This window comes from Budorcas taxicolor, chromosome 23 (assembly GCF_023091745.1).
Source record: "Budorcas taxicolor isolate Tak-1 chromosome 23, Takin1.1, whole genome shotgun sequence".
Classification (NCBI taxonomy): domain Eukaryota; kingdom Metazoa; phylum Chordata; class Mammalia; order Artiodactyla; family Bovidae; genus Budorcas; species Budorcas taxicolor.
The window spans coordinates 31,693,040-31,711,492 of record NC_068932.1 but is presented as its reverse complement, the minus strand read 5'-3'; positions in this window follow the sequence as shown (position 1 = coordinate 31,711,492).

Genomic DNA, 18,453 nt, shown 5'->3' with positions numbered 1-18,453 from the left:
GGACACGACTGAGCAACTGAGCTCACACAGCCACACAAGTTAACCCTAATGCTACCAGAGGATGTTAATGCTGTTATCTGAAACCACAATGGAAACAAAGGGATCCGTGGTCAAATAAGTTTAGAAAACTGACTAAGCTCTGGGGGAGAGAAGGAATTCATCCTAGACGTATGTCCTGTTTCTGACTCTTCGGAACCAGAGCTGTTTCATTTTTGGTTCTCCAAAGCAAATTGAACACTTAATAAATGTTTTGTTCAGTCACTCAGTCCTGTTTGACTCTTTGTGACCCCATGGACTGCAGCACGGCAGGCTTCTTTGTCCTTCTCTATCTCCCAGAGTTTGCTCAAACTCATGTCCATTGAGTCAGTGATGTTATTTAACCATCTCATCCTCTGTCGCTCCCTTCCCTTCTTGCCTTCAATCTTTCCCAGCATCAGGATCTTTTCCAATGAGTCAGTTGTTTTAAAATGTATGGAAACTCAAAGACAGATCTCGCCTTGGAACCAGCTTTCCTGTCATCAGTAGACTCAAGACTGTCCCTGGTGTCTTGTATCTCTGTTTCCATCCCCTGGCCTGCCTTGACCATGAGGTATTCTCTCTCTGCATCACCTCTACCTGGCTGCAGCTCCCCTGCTGCCCCTCACACCCCTCCACCCCTCAATGTCTCCTGTTTAGTCTCCTCTCCTATACCTTTCTGCTTGAGTCCCTTTTAATAATCTGGCAGCAAGAAATCTTTACATTAGCTCCAGGCTCTCTGAATATCCAAGAGAGCTTTTGGCACTGTGCTGCTGCTGCTGCTGTTAAATTGCGTCAGTCGTGTCCGACTCTGTGAGACCCCATAGACGGCAGCCCACCAGGCTCCCCCACCCCTGGGATTCTCCAGGCAAGAACACTGGAGTGAGTTGCCATTTCCTTCTCCAATGCATGAAAGTGAAAAGTGAAAGTGAAGTTGCTCAGTCGTGTCTGACTCTTCGTGACCCCATGGATTACAGCCTTCCAGGCTCCTCCATCCATGGGAGTTTCCAGGCAAGAGTACTGGACTGTGGCCCCCAGCAAATGATTCTTTTAGAGCCAACTGATCTGAAGCAGAAAAAGTTCGTTCTGGGAAGTTGTAAGTCTTTGGTGGCAGGAAGTACAGACATACAGGATAAAGTTTTTCCCATGAAATCTTGAAAGGATCCATGGAAGATCTGTGGAGGAGGAACTGTGTTCTAAATCAGCAACTTTCAAGCATATTCATTCTATGGCTTTCCATCATGTTTTTCCACCTCAAAATGTCTTTATTTTCTTTTATTTAAATAATCATGCACTTGTTTTAGATTTGTTGTTGTGGATCAGTCACTCACTTGTGTCCTTTGCAACCCCATGGACCGCAGCACCCCAGGCCTCCCTGTCCTTCAGTATCTCACGGAGTTTGCTCAGACTCATCATGTCCATCAAGTTGGTGATGCCATCCAACCATCTCATCCTCTGCCGCCCCCTTGTCCTGCCCTGAATCTTTCCCAGCATCAGGATCTTTTCCAATGAACTGACTCTTCACATCAAATGGCCAAAATATTGGAGCTTCAGCTTCAACATCAGTCCTTCCAATGAATATTCAGGGTAATCCAAACCCTTAATTAGAGATGACAGAACTCAATTTTGAGTAGTTTTAGCAAAACACAGAATATGTTGGTTTCTGTAACTGGAAGGGATGGAGGAGAGGCTTGCTTGAGGTGTGACTGAATCTTGGAACCTAAACAATAAATATTCTCTGGGCCTCCCATCTCTTGGCTCTGCCTTTTCCTTTTGCTTCTCTTTGTTGATTTCATTTTCTTCTTTTGCAGATGTATTCCCTCCCAGTAGATGTGACTTGGATGATAGCATTTCTGGGGGTCACAGCCTATTACCCAGGGTGGAGAAGGCTTCATGTCTGAACACTCAATTATAAAACCCCGGAGTCACCTGTCCATTCAGGATCAGAGAAGTGAAATAGGGTCATCATACTAGATCATGTGACACCCCTGCCCATCTTCCCTATCCCCCTTACAGCCAAGATTTGGGGGAATTGTAAACTAAGGCCCCACCAGAACTACTTGGAGTCAGAGAATATTCAGGTCCTCAAAGGAGGGAAGAGATGGTGGACTGAGTTATAGAACACACGTGTCTTACAGAATCCTGTAGGGGAGAGGGCAACGCTTAAGACAAAGACATAATAGAACTTCAAATAAAAATGAGGCAGCAAGTTTAGATTTTATTAACTAAGATCACTCGAATTACTCAGTATAAGCTAAATATCATGTTTGTCTAAGGAACTGACTGGTCTTGCTGATGAAAACCACTGTTTAAGTCACCTTGATCTAAGAGAAAAAGCGAATTCCCCACATTTTCAACACAAGGGTGCATTTTCTCATCACGAACTTGGCCTTGCTGATGAACCCAAGTCTCGTCTCTCTCTGTCATTTCTCATAATAAAGTGTCTGCCATTTAATAAATGTTTAATGCATATTAGTTACTTCTGTCACTTTGACTTAGATTATTACAAGAACAGTCTCATTAAATATTTATAATCACCTTGTATATATAATAACCTTATGTTATAATTGCTCCGAGTCTCACATGAGGAAACTGGGACTCAGAGACTTTGTGATCATAAGATCATACCATTAATAACGGTGGAGCTGATATTATCCAGTTTTATCAGACTCCAAAGTCAGAGCACTTGATATCTACATAATGAATTTGATCGCAGGTAGTTGGGAAATGAGAGGAGAAAACTGTCTTTCTTGACCTAACTCTAGTACAGGCCCAGAGCAGTAATTTGTACCACCCCAGCCTTTAGGCACTGTCTCATCGTAATTGCAAAGCATCCATTATACAAGCACTCTTTACTTAATTTCTAAGACTGTTGAGTAGAAGATGCTGTCTTGACATCCCAATCCAATAACATACAACAAAATCTCCCCACTGACATTTCTTGCTTATATATAGATGGCATATCCTATTTAATTCGAATGGCAGAAACATGATTGGGCTAGTTTTTATTAGTTCCATTTGATCCTTTATTGGTACCTTTTTGTTAATAATCATCTCCTCCTGTGTTGTGGATAATTTCAGCATTACTGAAGCTCCAGGTTATCTCACTTCTGCTGATGCTGGTTGCCCATGCTTGTTCATTTTCTGCCTCCTGCCAAGATGTTCGTCTTCATTTTGTATGTGTCAGCAGCTTGAGGGCCTTGAAAGATGTAACTAAGGTTCTTGAAAAAAGAAATATATCAAATTCACTCTGGTTTAGGCAGTGACTGGGATTTTTCTTCTGATACTTACTTGCCTCTTAAATCCTTGCTGACCCACATCTATATATGGAAATGGCATTAACACTTGTAAGAGAAAGCAGATTGTCTACTTAAAAATCTGGGATCAGATGTGTAGTTTAAATATCTTACAGTTTTATTAGTCAATGATATTTCAATAAAGTTGAAAAAAATCTTTGGATCAGAGAGTACCATGGGGTCCCCCATCCTGGGTCTCTTCTTTGGAACTTAATGGTTCTCTTCCCTCCTCCCTGAGTCCTTCTTAGTGTCTTTCCCCTGGCTTCTCTAGTCTCTGTCATTCCTCAGGTTCCTGTCTGGTGTATTAGGATGTTTCAATTGCAAATGACAGCTTACATTGTAAGGACATGTGTCTCTCATGTCAAGAAATCCCCATTTCGGTCAGTTTCAAGTGGGTTCATTCAGGAGCTCAGGTCACTTCCCTCTTTTGTTTTGTTCTGCTTGTTAGGTGCCTTGGTTCTCAGGCTTGTCCTCTTGTTGCTGCAATTGACTTTGAATTCCAGGTGTCACATGATACAATCTGACTAGCTGAAAAGACACGTTTATGTCTTGCCCTCTTGTCGTCATTGAGGGATGCTCTCCCACAAGACCCCAGCTCTCACTTCAATGGAAGGAACTGCAGCCCAGGCTCATGCCTGAACCTTGCAGTTTTAAACTAAAAAGGATTTATTTTCTGTGATGGGGAAGAGGCCTTGCTCTGAATACCTAACCATGTGGGGTGAGAAGAACAAAATAACTGGGTTCTATCACTAAAAGAAGTGAGATACAGAAGGTAGAGTCTGTTTCACTCTCTTGGGCAGACTAGATATGGCTAATGACCTTGGCTGTAACCAGCAGGGTGAGGATTTCTAGTTATTTATTGTTAGCCTGGGTTTCTTCTGAGAATCAGAGTGGAAATTCCAAATACCTGCTTAACTCTTCCATTTAGATACATAGTTCTTGCACTTGGGTAACCTACAAACCTCTAGTCATATACAACTCAGATCCCACAGGCTCTTTCCTTGAAAATGTCACATGACTTTTCAATTTGCCTCTTTAATTTTTTGGACTGTATGCAGGCTAGAACCCTAAGCAGAGGTTACTCAAATGAACAAAGGTCATGGCAGTGAATCTCATTCTCATTCCAGTGTGTGCTATGAGCAGATTTTATGGGGCATTGTTTTTCTATTGTGCCTTATGTGAGCAGAATTCCTCAGCGAAAGATCAGGGAAATACAGGAAGTCTTTACATGGTAGTGTGGGGCTGTAAAAATGGCCATGCAAACTCAATCCACACAAAATGGTCTTGATAATATATGAGAAATTATACTATTGTTTTGTGACCTTTAAAAACATCTGTTGGAAGATTGGGATGACTTACATAACACTACTATGTATAATATGAAATAGATGACTAATAAGAACTTACTATATAATGCAGGGAACTCTACTCAATGCTCCTTGGTAACAAAGAGGGGAGAAGTGAAAGTCACTCAGTCACTTTTGACTCTTTGCAGCTGTATAGTCCATGGAATTCTCCAGGCCAGAATACTGGAGTGGGTAGCCATTCCCTTCTCCAGGGGATCTTCCCAACCCAGGAACTGAACTGGGGTCCCCTGCATTGCAGGTATGAGCTACCAGGGAAGCCCTCAAAGAGGGAACACACACACACACACACACACACACACACACACACACACACACACACACACCTCTGATCCACTTTGCAGTACAGCAGAAACTGATATGACAGTGTAGAGCAAAAAAACTCCAATAAAAATTTGTCTATCTAAACATTAAAACCTCTCTTACTGTTACTTACAAAAATATATGGATATGGAAAAATAAGAGAACTGATATTCACTTAATGTTTTTTAAATTATAAGAAACGTTGAAAATCAAAATGTTGTGTTTCTTTAAAAAAAAGTTATAAAGAGTAGTGTGAACAGTGCCTGCCTACTTCTCATCATATAATTCATAATACTGTGTCAAACTCTTTTGTGTCTTGCTTCTTTCTAAGTTTGAAGTAGCTTCCAAAATTCTATTTTTTGCACCTTTAACATTGTGAAATAGCGCCAAGAGTTCTTTTCACGAGGTTTTAAAGGCACCAATTTCTTTAGGGTATTTTCATTGTTTTCTTCATTTATGTGGGTAAATCGCCTCCAGTAAGTTCCTCTGGCTGCCTTTCTAGAGTTTCTCCAGTTGCAGCAGTCAGCATTCCACTGTCAGCTATTGAGTTGGCCAAAATGTTCATTTGGGTTTTTATATAAGATGGTTTGGGAAAATCCAAATAAACTTTTCAGCCAACCTAGTATTACTATGCTATTTGCATTCAACTGATGCTTTTGAACTGTGGTGTTGGAGAATACTCTTGAGGGTCCCTTGGACTGCAAGGAGATCCAACCAGTCCATTCTGAAGATCAACCCTGGGATTTCTTTGGAAGGAATGATGCTAAAGCTGAAGCTCCAGTACTTTGGCCACCTCATGCGAAGAGTTGACTCATTGGAAAAGACTCTGATGCTGGGAGGGATTGGGGGCAGGAGGAGAAGGGGACGACAGAGGATGAGATGGCTGGATGGCATCACGGACTCGAAGGACATGAGTCTGAGTGAACTCCGGGAGATGGTGATGGACAGGGAGGCCTGGCGTGCTGCGATTCATGGGGTCGCAAAGAGTCGGACACAACTGAGTAACTGAACTGAACTGGCATTCAATCTGAATTTTGCTTCCAGTGTTTTTATTTTTTCTTTGCTGCGCATTCCTCTTTGTTGGCCGGCCTCCTCTTTTGATTACCCTTTTTTGTCAAATGTCCCATGGGTTTATCACTGAAAGACAAAGAGACAACACCACTCCAAGGTTTGCTGGCTGTGAGTGAGCTGAACTACAAGTGCATTGATCAGTCACTGCTAGCCTTTGTAAGATGTGAGTTGATTGACCCCTGTCCTTGAGGCATAACTGTTATTGATATATTATAGTGATTTGTGGACAGATGAGTTGGCAGCACAGTTTCAACTTTATTCAATGATTCAGAGTTAATATACCATGGTAACTGAAAATCGAACTGTGCTATTTGTGGTCTGGTGTTACTGAATTAAACTGTCACATCTGAAATCTGCACACCAGATTTCAGACTCTGCAGAGTGAAGAGCGCCTGTGTTGTAATTCAAGGCATTTCCACTCATTCACTGGCCACTCCCTGTCAGTGTTTCTTTCTGCTCTATACTTCCGAGACACCCCTGGTCATCATCTTACTTCCAGGTGGCTATGACGTAGGCAGAGCATAGCTTTCATCAGATGCCCATCCCTTGATGGTATATCTCACCTCTAGCTTTAGCAAGGGTGTGATTTTAGCCTTGAATCTGTGCAGTAGGACTGGAAACAGCTGTTATTTAGGGGGGCGTTGTGCAATGTATCACTGCTGAGAAGCAAGAATGCCATTAGCAAGTTTAACAAGCCACATGACTGCCCATGTGTCAACCAAAGATGGTAATGGGAACAATTATGCAGTCAACAGGTTTTCCTCTCTGTTTGTGGTCCTTTGGTAAAAGTGAAAATGCACCCTCTTGGTGGATAAGCTTTCAAACTCTAGTCTAATCCAATCAAATAAGCCAAGCCCTAGAAAAAGGCCTGGAAGACTAGCCCTGCCTTGCTGTGTGACCTTGCACAGAAATCTTAACCTTGGTTTACCTGCATTATGTTCCTCCCTTGGCTTTGAAATCATCTCTGTGCCTCAGACACATTATAGTTCCTCTGATACTATTCAAGGTAAATTCTGCCTTAACCTCTGGAGGTTTGCAGTAGTGAGGAAAATTTGGAGCTTACTGACTTGGAATGAAAACTGACCTTTTCTAGTCCTGTGGCCACTGCTGAGTTTTCCAAACTTGCTGGCATATTGAGTGCAGCACTTTCACAGCATCATCTTTCAGGATTGAAATAGCTCAACTGGAATGCAATCACCTCCACTAGCTTTGTTCGTAGTGATGCTTTCTAAGGCCCACTTGACTCCACATTCCAGGATGTCTGGCTCTAGATTAGTGATCACATCATCATGATTATCTGGGTCGTGAAGATCTTTTTTGTACAGTTCTTCTGTGTATTCTTGCCACCTCTTCTTAATATCTTCTGCTTCTGTTAGGTCCAGACCATTTCTGTCCTTTATCAAGCCCATCTTTGCATGAAATGTTCCCTTGGTATCTCTAATTTTCTTGAAGAGATCTCTAGTCTTTTCCATTCTGTTCTTTCCCTCTATTTCTTTGCATTGATCACTGAAGAAGGCTTTCTTATCTCTTCTTGCTATTCTTTGGAACTCTGCATTCAGATGCTTATATCTTTCCTTTTCTCCTTTACTTTTTGCCTCTCTTCTTTTCACAGCTAAGGCCTCCCCAGACAGCCATTTTGCTTTTTCGCATTTCTTTTCCATGGGGATGGTCTTGATCCCTGTCTCCTGTACAATGTCACGAACCTCATTCCATAGTTCATCAGGCACTCTATCTATCAGATCTAGACCCTAAAATCTATTTCTCACTTCCACTGTATAATCATAACGGATTTGATTTAGGTCATAAATGCTCAAACTACCACACAGTTGCACTCATCTCACATGCTAGTAAAGTAATGCTCAAAATTCTCCAAGCCAGACTTCAGCAATACGTGAACTGTGAACTCCCTGATGTTCAAGCTGGTTTTAGAAAAGGCAGAGGAACCAGAGATCAAATTGCCAACATCTGCTGGATCATGGAAAAAGCAAGAGAGTTCCAGAAAAACATCTATTTCTGCTTTATTTACTATGCCAAAGCCTTTGACTGTGTGGATCACAAGAAACTGTGGAAAATTCTGAAAGAGATCGAAATACCAGACCACCTAACCTGCCTCTTGAGAAATCTGTATGCAGGTCAGGAAGCAACAGTTAGAACTGGACATGGAACAACAGACTGGTTCCAAATAGGAAAAGGAGTACGTCAAGGCTGTATATTGTCACCTTGCTTATTTAACTTATATGCAGAGTACATCGTGACAAATGCTGGACTGGAAGAAACACAAGCTGGAATCAAGATTGCCAGGAGAAATGAACTCAGATATGCAGATGAAACCACCCTTATGGCAGAAAATGAAGAGGAGCTAAAAAGCCTCTTGATGAAAGTGAAAGAGGAGAGTGAAAAAGTTGGCTTGAAGCTCAACATTCAGAAAACGAAGATCATGGCATCTGGTCCCATCACTTCATGGGAAATAGATGGGGAAACAGTAGAAACAGTGTCAGACTTTATTTTGGGGGGCTCCAAAATCACTGCAGATGGTGATTGCAGCCATGAAATTAACAGACGCTTACTCCTTGGAAGAAAAGTTATGACCAACCTAGATAGTATATTCAAAAGCATAGACATTACTTTGCTGACTAAGGTCTGTCTAGTCAAGGCTATGGTTTTTCCTGTGGTCATGTATGGATGTGAGAGTTGGACTGTGAAGAAGGCTGAGCGCCGGAGAATTGATGGTTTTGAACTGTGGTGTTGGAGAAGACTCTTGAGAGTCCCTTGGACTGCAAGGAGATCCAACCAGTCCATTCTGAAGGAGATCAGCCCTGGGATTTCTTTGGAAGGAATGATGCTAAAGCTGAAGCTCCAGTACTTTGGCCACCTCATGTGAAGAGTTGACTCATTGGAAAAGACTCTGATGCGGGGAGGGATTGGGGGCAGGAGGAGAAGGGGACGACAGAGGATGAGATGGCTGGATGGCATCACGGACTCGAAGGACATGAGTCTGAGTGAACTCCGGGAGATGGTGATGAACAGGGAGGCCTGGCATGCTGCGATTCATGGAGTCACAGAGTCGGACACGACTGGGTGACTGAACTGACTGACTGACTGACTTGGAACTCATTAAGATATCGCTCTTTTAGTAAAAATAGAGGGTATATACATCTCCTGTTTTTTTTTTCTTGTATTTACTTAGTTATATGCTTCCTTTTATGTGACAAAGAGAACCATTAGGTTATGGAAAGAGCACAGATTTTGGAACCAGACAGGGCTGATTTGGAACCCAGCCTTATACCGAGTATACCTGAGATGTTTTATGTCATCTCACTGAGAATGAACTTGGTATGTGGTTGCTACTGTCATTAACTGATCATAAGTTGATGTGTGGGTCATATAAGCTGATGTATATGAAATATTTCACATAACTGGAACATTAAATGTGCTCAAAATTCTATCTTCATAACTTCTCTATTCTCCTTTCTACTTGAGCTTCTAGTAAATTCAGAGACAAACCTCAGTTGTTCAGTTATAATGATTAACCAGTCCTAAACATTTGATGTAGCTAGCTTTCTGCATTCCATAACTACTACTTTTTTTTGAGTGGGTTTTATTCTTAATTGTTTCTTTTGAATGTACTTTAATATAATATTAGAACCCCTCTCAATTATTTCTGGATATAGATAGGAATACAAAAAGGATGAATGAATAAATAGTTGGTGTAGGCATACCTTAGAGATACTGTGTGTTCAGCATTTCTACAGTAAAGTATCTCTACCACCATGGTAAAGTGAATATATTGTAATAAAGTAAGTTACATCACTTTTTTGGTTTATCAGTGCATATAAAATTTATGTTTACACTACACTGTAGTCTATTAAGTGTAAAATAGCATTAGGTCTAAAAAAAATGTACATACCTTAATTAAAAAATACTTAATTGCTAAAAAAAAAAAAATTGCCAAGCATCATGAGTCTTCAGTGAGCATTTTACCCACAGTAGAATTTCTTTAAAAATAGAGTCCGTCACCTCTAATCTTGTCATTGCTTTATCAATGAAGTTTATTTTATATTCTAAATCCTTTGTTGTCATTTCAACAATCTTCACAGTGTCTTCACTAGGTTTATATTCTATCTGAAGAAACCACTTTCTTTGCTCATCCATTTGAAGCAACTCTTGTTCCTCTGCCTTTTCTAAATCCAGCTTGAATATCTGGAAGTTCATCGTTCACATACTGTTGAAGCCTAACTTAGACAATTTTGAGTATTACCTTGCTAGCATGTGAGATGAGTGCAATTGTGCAGGAGTTTGAACACTCTTTGGCATTGCCTTTCTTTGGGATTGGAATGAAAACTGACATTTTCCAGTCCTGTGGCCACAGCTGAGTTTTCCAAATTTGCTGGCATATTGAGTGCAGCACTTTCACAGCATCATCTTTCAGAATTTGAAATAGCTCTACTGGAATTCCATCACGTCCACTAGCTTTGTTCATAGTGATACTTTCTGAGGCCCACTTGACTCTTGGATGTCTGGCTCTAGGTGAGTGATCACACCATCGTGGTTATCTGGGTCGTGAAGATCTTTTTTGGATAGTTCTTCTGTGTATTCTTGCCACCTCTTAATTCTGCTTCTGTTAGGTCCACACCATTGTGCCCATTTTTGCATGAAATGTTTCCTTGGTATCTCTCATTTTCTTGAAGAGATCTCTAGTCTTTCCCATTCCATTGTTTTCCTCTCTTTCTTTGCAGTGATCATTGAATTTTTGAATTGATCACTGAATTGATCACCATGAACTTCCAGATGTTCAAGCTGGATTTATAAAAGGCAGAGGAGCCAGAGATCAAATTGCCAACATCTGCTGGATCATTGAAAAGGCAAGAGAGTTCCAGAAAAATATCTACTTCTGCTTTATTGACTATGCCGAAGCCTTTGACTGTGTGAATCACAACAAACTGTGGGAAATTCTTAGAGATGGGAATACCAGACCACCTGACCTGCCTCCTGAGAAATCTGTGTGCAGGTCAAAAAGCAACAGTTAGAACTGGACATGGAATAAATGACTGGTTCCAAATCAGGAAAGGAGTACGTAAAGGCTGTATATTGTCACTCTGCTTACTTAACTTTTATGCAGAGTACATATGCAAAATGCTGGGCTGGATGAAGCACAAGCTGAAATATCAATAACCTCAGATATTCAGAAGACACCACCCTAATAGCAGAAAGTGAAGAATTAAAGAACCTCTTGATGAAAGTGAAAGAGGAGAGTGAAAAAGTTGGCTTAAAGCTCAACATTCAGAAAACGAAGATCATGGCCTCTGGTCCCATCTTCATGGCAAATAGATGGGGAAGCAATGGAAACTGAGAGACTTTATTTTTGGGGGCTCCAATATCACTGTAGAAGGTGACTGCAGCCATGAAATTAAAAGATGCTTGCTCCTTGGAAGAAAAGTTATGACCAACCTAGACAGCATATTAAAAAGAAGAGAAATTACTTTGCCAACAAAGGTCCATCTAGTCAAAGCTATGGTTTTTCCAGTAGTCATGCATGAATGTGAGAGTTGGACTATAAATAAAAAAAAGCTGAGCACTGAAGAATTGATGCTTTTGAATTGTGTTGGAGAAGACTGTTGAGAGTCACTTGGACTGCAAGGAGATCCAACCAGTCAATCCCAAAGGAAATCAATCCTGAATATTTGTTGGAAGGACTGATGTTGAAGCTGAAACTCCTATCCTTTGGCTACTTGATGCGAAGAACTGACTCACTGGAAAATACCCTGATGCTGGGAAAGATTGAAGGCAGGAGGAGAAGGGGACTGTAGAGTATGAGATGGTTGTGTGGCATCACTGACTCAACAGACATGAGTTTGAGTAAGCTCTGGCAGTTGGTGATGGACAGGGAGGCCTGGCGTGCTGCAGTCCATGAGGTTACAAAGAGTCGGACATGACTGAGTGACTGAATGAACTGAACTGAAGAAGCAACTTAATTCCTTTAAGTTTTATAAAAATCCAGCACTTCAGTTACATCTTTGGGCTCCATTTCTAATTCTACTTCTCTTGCTGTTTCTTCCACATCTGTAGTTACTGCCTCTGCTGAAGTCTTGAACCCCTCAAAGTTATCCATGTGTTCTGAAATCAATGTCTTCCAAACTGTTGTTAAGGTTGATGTTTTGACCTCTTCTCATGAATCATGAATGCTCTTATTGGCATCTAGAATGATGAATCTGTTCCATAAGGTTTTCAGTTGACTTTGCCCAGAACCATGAGAAAAATTACCATCTCTGGCATCTATACCCTTACAAAATTATTCCTTGATCTGTGGACTACAGAATGGATGTTGTGTTAAAAGGGATGAAAACAGCTTGTACATCTCATCTCCATCAGGGATTTTGGTAACCCAGTTGCATTGTCAATGAGCAGTAGTATTTTAAAAAGAATCTGCTTTTTTTCCCCTGAGCAGTAGGTCTCAACAGTGGGCTTAAAATTTTCAGTAAACTATGTTGTAAACAGAGGTGTTGTCAGCCAGGCTTTGTTATTTCATTTATAGAGCAAAGGTAGTGTAGATTTAGCATAATTCTAAAGGATCCTAGGTTTTTCAGAATGGAATATGAGCATTGGTCTCAACTATTCACTAGCTGCATCAGCCCTTAACAAGAGAGTCAGCCTGTCCTTTGGCACTGATGTCTCTCTTGGTATTAAAATATTCAAGGCATCTTCTTCCAATGTAAGGCTGTTTTGTCTACATTGAAAATCTGTTGTTTAGTGTTACCATGTTCCCCAATTATCTTAGCTACATCTTCTGGGTAGCTTGCTACAGCTTCTAAATCAGTGTTTGCTGCTTCACCTTATACTTTTGTTATGGAGATGGCGTCTTTCCTCAAATCTGATGAATCAACTTCTCCTAGCTTCAAACCCTTCTTCCACAGCTTCCTCACCTCTCTCAATCTTCATAAAATGGAAGAGAGGTAGGCCCCTGCTCTGGGTTAGACTTGGGCTTATGGGGATGTTGTGGCTGGTTTCGTCTTCTATCCAGACAGCTACAACTTTCTTATCAGCAGGAAGGCTGCTTTGCTTTATCATTCATGTGTTCACTGGAACAGCACCTTTAATTTCCTTCAGAATTTTTCTTTGCATTTACAACTTGGCTAACTGTTTGGTGCAAGAAGCTTAGCTTTTGGCCTGTCTTGGCTTTCAGCAGACATTTCTCACCAAGTTTAATCATTTCTATTTTTTTTAAGTGAGAGATGTGAAACTCTTCCTTTCACTTGAACACTTAGAGCCATTGTAGGGTTGTTAATTGGCCTTATTTCAATACTGTTGTGTCTCAGGGAATAGGGAGGCTCAGAGAGGGAGAAATTTGGGGGAATAGCTGATCTATGGAGTAGTCAGAACACACACATTTGTTTGAGTTCTTCTATGAGCACAGTTTGTGGCACCCCTAAACAATTATAATAGTATTTCAAAAGTCACTAATCAGAGATAGCCTTACAAATGTAATAATAATGAAAGAAACTTGAACTATGGTGAAAGCTACCAACGTGTGACACAGAGACATGAAGTGAACAAATGCTGTTGGAAAAATGGCACTGGTAGGCATATTTGATGCAGGGTTGGCACAAAGTTTCAATTAGTAAATAACACAATATCTGTGAAGCACAGTAAAGCAAAGAGGAATAAAATGAGGTCTGCCTGCATTGCATTTCGGCCCCAGCGAGGTACAAATCATTGTTGCCCTCCTTAAATTCTTCAGCTGGTGGAGGGCTTTACTTCTGAAATAGTTTAGTTTGCCCTACAGATATTCAGTTGCTGTTCTACAGCTGGCACAATATCAAGTCTGTGACCATGTTGTTTTATCTGCTAGCCCCTCATTGACAGCCTAGAATAAGAGCTGGTGCAGTTTGAAATGGCAGAAATAATGCTTTGTATTCAGCAAGACCTATCACATTTATTCTTTCTGGCTCACAGGAAAACTACCTTTGTTTACAATTAGGTTGAAGTCATGACTGGGTACATGCAAATAAGATGTGGGTAGAAGTGATGGCCTGGCCAAGAAACTTTTCCAGAAATTGATATCATTATGTTCTGATTTCCTGGTGACTTTTAAGGCTCTGTGTGTGTGTGTGTGTGTGTGTGTGTTTAATGGAGACAGATAATATAGAAAGGTACTGGTTATCACTCAGGAAAACCACCTCAGAGACCCATATAAACCTGCATCAGAAAATAATATGACATAAAATCAATCTTTGTTGAGTTAAACTTCTGAGCTATCAGGGCTTGTTTGTTATTGAGGCATAGCCTAACCTATGTTGACAAAAACACTCCCCTATCTAATTCACGAGATTTTCTGGGGAGAAAATGATACTACCCTCCTGTTAGTACTTTAAAAATGTATAAGAAAACAATATGTGAAGGTATCACATTGTTATTTGTGGAAAGTGCCCAGATTTGGGAGGTAAGAGACCAAACTCTAATAAGGATGTCAAGTCCTCCCATCTCTCTTATCTTTTTAGCCCCTCAGCTGTGGAGTAACAGTCCTAATCCTTGTCATGACTACTTCTCCAGGTTGTTACAAGATGTAAAGGAAATCATGGACCTGTAAGAACCTGGTCAACTGTAAAGTTCTGTCAAATAAAAGGCCCTGGAATGATTTCTCTGGAACTTCTAATCTCTCTGAGGATTACCCTTTTCACATAGAAGAGGGATGTCTCACTACCCCCAAAGTGTTACTGTTTTCTAGAATGTCAGCACAGATTCTTGTTCAGCAAAGTATGAGCCCAAACCTCCCGAATGTAATCCGAAACATTTGGCAGGCATTTTCCTGCCTGGAACACCTGCTTGGAGCTGAAAATAAAGGTGGCTGTAATTCTAAACACAGACTGTCTGGAGGGAAGAAAAAAGAACCTTGAACAGAGCTTTGATCTCTCCTAAAGACAAGGGTAGAGACAGAGAGGAGGGTGTGTGATCAGGGTATGGCATAGGAGAGGGAGAGGGGTCAAACTTTACTTGGAGGACAGCTCGTAGAACCCAGAAAGACCAGGGTATGGTCATGGCTACATACTCAGCTGTCTACAGTAAGCATTTGCAGGAGCAGATGTCCCCAGGATTACATTCCCCTCTGTAGCTGGTCTCTGAAAATTCCAGGGTAAAGTGTCTATCTTTTTAGCTGGCAGCATTGCTTCCTATCTGGATTCAACCAGTTGAATTGAATTCAACCAACATTCAATTCAACTTGAACAGTCTTGTTGTGGGGGTATTGTGCCAGAAGTTAATATTGTCCTAAGGAGACTTTGGAGGAATGTGGAAGCTGAGATGTGGTTTTGATGGCATGGGGAGACAGAGTGATTCACAGATGGAACTTTGGAGCCAAGATCAACCAATAGTCCCTTAACCCGACTTTCCCATTTTAGGGCCCCTCCACTGCAAGGACCTCAGTGTTCACTTTTGTAGCTCTTGCTGCATGCCAGACACCCTCAAGTGCTTCACAAATATTAGCTATTATGACAAAAATTAGTCATAAAAAGACCCTGGGAAGTATGTACTATTATCATCCTCATTTTAGAAATGGGGAAACCAGAGCCCAGAGAAGTTGAGTTCTGGGACACAAAATAATAATAAGTGGCACAGCTGGGGTTCAAGCCCAGGCAGCAGGCTCTGCAGTCCTTGCTCCAAGCTCTGACTCTGCCAGCTCATCCAGAAAAGGAGCCGAGCTTGCTCCTGAACCTCAGAGCTTCCCTGGCCTTCTGCATCCTGGAATTTCTCTGGCTTACACCCATTAGATGAGATTCAGTTAAAAACAAAATCAAGCACAAAAGCCACATCTTGACCAGTTCATGTTGTACAAATATGTGCTTTCAGCTAACAGAAATAAATTGCAAATCCTCTTTGCCAGTTCCTTGCTCCTGGATACAGCACCTCACTCTTTGAGGCTCCGAAGCGAGTCAAACGCATCCATCGGTGACCCCCCAGGACCCAGAGTATGGAAAGCCAGACCCAAGTGAGCTCATTACCCATCACTTGGTTGTTGGCTAAAATAAATATCAATAAATAAAAAGAAAACCCTCTGGAGTTATGCCTGCAGTTGGGCACGCTAACATTCATTAGCATATCTTCTAAAAATGCGTGTCTGCTGCACATGTTCATTGCTCATCACAATGGTTATTCGCACCTCATTAATTGCCAGTTGCCTTTAGGCATTTACTTGAAGGCAGTCAAGTACTATGTAATCGAGTAGAGCTAACAAATTACTTTTGTGAGGAATCTGGAAAAAGGAAAATGTGAGATTAGCAATTGGTATTTGTCTCCGACTTTGCTTGATGGCTGGTTGCTTACCTTGTAATGATTTGAGCATTGCACAACTGGGTTTCAGTGAGTCTTCTCTCTGGACTCTCCGTCTCCATTTCCCAAATGAGTATTTTTCTGCCATCTTCTCTTCTTATGACTAAGTCAGCATTGTTCAAAGTGTGGCCCAGACCACCTGCATCTGGTTTTGTTCAGGGGGTCTTGGTTAAAAGTGGGGAGTCCCTGGCTCCAGCACAGGCCACTGAATCAGAAAATCTTTACAAATGAAGCCTAGGCGGGCTGACAGCATGAACCAGTCTGTACCCATTAGTTCAGAGTTGCATTCATTTTCAGGAGGGTTCTGATTTTGATAACAAACTCCATGGATACCCCAGGCCTGAAGTTACGCATTGTCACATGAGGCCGGGTGATTCTTAAGCATATTAAAGTTTGAGAAGCACCATCCTAAGTGTGGTAGAGGGATTGGATGGGATAAAACTGCCAGTAGTAGTGAGTTTGATGGGAAAAAAACACTCTCAGTTGTCATTTGTAAGAATCATATTACAAATATCACTTGTTTGGGATAGAAGAAAGATTCTTCTATAGGGAGAAAACCATGCAAAATACACTATCTTACATACTAACTATGAGACTGCTGCTCTGATTGGCCTCAAGTCAGGAAATGTGGCAAAACCCACATCAGGGAACACAGTAGAATTCATCCCTGCCTAGAAATTCTCTGAAGAGAGATGTGGCCCGAACACAAACTCACCAGCTTCTTTAGAACTGGCTCCCAAGGAGTGGCCACCATAAAACAGCATCAGCCTTGTCCATGGGGCTAAGAAACTTTGCCGGCAACGGTCACAAACTAGCCACCCACAGCTATGTTCTGCTTTGCGCATCATGACTTACACATTTTATGTCATTTTCATATATTTAAAAATCATTGTCCAAACAATTATCCTATCTTCTCTTGAAATATCAGAGGGACTGGCAAACGTGTACTTTGTTCCCACGCGGCAGGAGTTGACTAGCTTAATAGCGACTGCCCTCTTTGGACAGAGCTTAGGTTTTTACTTCAGTGTGGTCCCCAGGCAGCTTGCTTCTTCCATTTCCATCTCCTGCCAAGCCCCATGGCTGGGATGTTGCTGCTTCTGCTCTGTGACCTGGGAGTTCTCAACCTTGGCTACATGTTGGAATGAACTTGAGAGCTTTAATTTTTTAAAGAAGGAGGAGGAAGCAGGAGAGGAGGGAGGAAGGAAGAAAAAAGAGGAAGAAGAAAGCAAAGCAAAAGGAAAACAATGGGCTTACCACAGATTACTGCCATAGAACCTCATGGGTAGGGCCTAGGAATCTGTATTTTTAAGCTCTCCAGGTGATTCTCTGCTGAGAGGGTTGAGAATCACAGCTTCACCCTTAGACCCTTTACAGAAGCTGCCTCAAGGGAGGATCCCAGCAGATTCTTGTGTACCTGATGGCCCATCTGTAACTAGTTTATTTAAGAATCACTTGGTGAATTTAACCTTGAGATAGTACCCCTAGAAGATTATATTTAAGTGGGTGGTGTGGGGTCAGAGTTTGAATTTTTCCAGGCACTTGTGAGGCAGGTAGTTCAGAGCCCACACTCTGAGTGGAGTATTTGCTCAGAACTTTTCTTCTCTTACTCCTAACAGTGAACTTTAAAAGAATCTCACCCTTTTCTTCTCACCTGACTTCTGTGAACAGCTGGTCTCTGAGGATGAGGTGTTGATGTTTGAAACTTAAGTGCCAGGAACAGTTCTTTGCTAGAGCTAATTTATCCCTCTCTGCCTGTTTGGTGCCATTTGAACTTTCAGAAATGCTGTCTCTACTAAGATAAAATGGTGCAAATGGAAACTTATCAGAGGAAAGGCCACTCAGGTTTTCCCTGACTCCGATTCAACTTGCTCCACCTTGTCATTCTGCATGTGGCTGAAAGTCTTGATAAGTTTTCATTCGATAGTTCCTTTCAAGGTCTAAGAAAGAAAGAGAAATGGGAAAACATAGGAGAAATCCTTGTGACATGGGATTAGGTAGAGATATCCTAGGTAAGCCACCAAAAGAGTAATCTATTTAAAAAAAAAAAAAAGATAACTTGGACTTTATCACAATTAGGAATTTCT